This window comes from Vigna unguiculata, unplaced genomic scaffold, assembly GCF_037176805.1.
Source record: "Vigna unguiculata cultivar grain cowpea cultivar isolate G323 ecotype 2 unplaced genomic scaffold, ASM3717680v1 ptg000085l, whole genome shotgun sequence".
NCBI lineage: Eukaryota > Viridiplantae > Streptophyta > Magnoliopsida > Fabales > Fabaceae > Vigna > Vigna unguiculata.
Genome location: NW_028196728.1, coordinates 50,869 through 52,797, shown reverse-complemented (window position 1 = coordinate 52,797; position 1,929 = coordinate 50,869). Strand labels below are relative to the sequence as shown.

General features: G+C 44.6%; 1 non-coding gene across 1 annotated transcript; it reads right to left on the bottom strand.

The window, feature by feature from the left end:
* Positions 1-1,116: 1,116 nt before the first annotated feature.
* On the bottom strand, positions 1,117-1,199 carry TRNAY-GUA (transfer RNA tyrosine (anticodon GUA)). Its single transcript has one exon. It is a non-coding gene; the product is annotated as a tRNA-Tyr (tRNA).
* Positions 1,200-1,929: the final 730 nt, after the last annotated feature.

Below are 1,929 nucleotides of genomic sequence, written 5' to 3'. Positions count from 1 at the left end.
AAAATGAAGACGCGCCGGCTTCTCGCCTACTCCTACTACTCTTTCGACTTCTACTTTCGGCTTAACCCCAGTGCTTCCGTTCATAACTGCACCATACGGATTTTCAATGCGATAAGATCTTGTGAAGTAAGGTTTGAAGTGAGTGATCCCACTTCTGATGTAAGTGATGCTATGTGCTCTTATCTGTATGTTCTAACTGCTGTCCGTGCCCCCCTTTGCTCTGGGTTTTGCTTCCGAAAAGGGTCTTAGACCCCCGCTTGGGAAAAGCATGGTTCAGGTAATGTATCTACGCGAGCCTGGTTTAGTTTCTGTCCATGACAGGCCGAAAAACTTTTTTCAATCCATATGTAGAAAAAGGGACTTAGGCAAGCAAAAAAGGAAAGCATGTGGGCCTTTGAGTTTTTACCTTAGATTTAGATAAGGTCACTTCTTTTTAGGAAGTCTCTGTAAGGCTCTAGCGTATAAATAGCTTTCTTCTTTTTTTTTTTTGGAATGCCTTCGTCCGAATCTTTCAGGAGTCTGTGTAAGCTTAGCAGTTAAGAAAACTCCTATTGTCATATTCTCATAGGATTTCCAGTGCAAGCCCAGGTAAATCCCTTCCCATCATAGAAGGATGATATGTGTACGGGATCAAAAGGCGGATATGCTGGTTAAATGGTATCTTTCTTCTCCTTTTCTAAGATTATAACCTTAGCAAAACGGGTAGAAAACACTTTTCCAGTATATCTCAGCCGGTGTCTTGTATGGACACTGTTGTTGAGTTGGTTGGCTCCATAAAGGAGTCCTTCAATCGTCTTGTAAACCGTTATGTACCCCAGATTCAAACTATTCCCCTTGAACAAGGGATGAAGTTTGAACCAACCTGGAAAACTGTGCCGACCCACTCTTTAACTCAGAGGGTATGGATCGAAGAATTCGCAAGCCCCGTGCTACCGGCTGGAGCCAATATGCTGACGTTATCTTTATATCAATATAAATCTCCCGCACCTATCGGTACAGCATCCTCAAACCTTAGAAAAGATCCAATTACTACTAATACTAATGGGCTTTACTCAAGCTAAGCTATAGGATTTCTTTCTCCCCCCTTTCTCTTCGAAGAAGTCTACAACAAACAAGTGGGAGAGGCAGGATTCGAACCTACGTAGAAAAACTTCAACAGATTTACAGTCTGTCGCTTTTGACCACTCGGCCACTCTCCCCTTCCCGGGCCGAGGCCCCCCTCCATCAATGGGTTCTAAGAAGGAGGGATAAAAACCTGAAATAAAGCTTATTGATTTGATTGAAGGGAACTCAGACTCTTTTTTAGCTTAGCTAGCGTTCCGCTAGTCAGTTCATAACAATCTCTGTACAAAGGGCAAAGCTTCTACGACAGCTCCCCCCTAGTCGCTTCTGGCGAAGCTGCGAGTTCATGAGCAAGTGAATTGAACGAACCAAGTTCCTAAACTAAAAAAGGGAGTAAGAAATAGAAAAAAAAGAAACAAGAAACTTCCCACTTTGGATGTCCCACGATTCTGCTAGTTTAGAAACTAAGGGGAAGGACAGGGGTCGCTAGGTCAGAAAAGCTATAACTCCAAATTCTCCCCAAGTAGGATTTGAACCTACGACCAGTCAGTTAACAGCCGACCGCTCTACCACTGAGCTACTGAGGAACAACGGACTTAAGTTAAGGAAGCCGACTCTCGTTCTTTGGACACCAACCTATGACCGAACAAAAAAGGGTTCGTCACTCTTTTTCACATACACCGGGATAAAAGGTTACGATAGCAAGCCCCTCCTCGGCCGGAGAGCCTCCAGGACAAGGGGGCGGCGGTCAACCATCCACTCTCGAGATTCATCTTTATCAATCGATCTCCGCGTCCTGCCAGTTCGCTAAGTAGACTCACTCTCCCGAGGGGCAACAATGGAACTATTCCTGCCAAAAACAAGGGA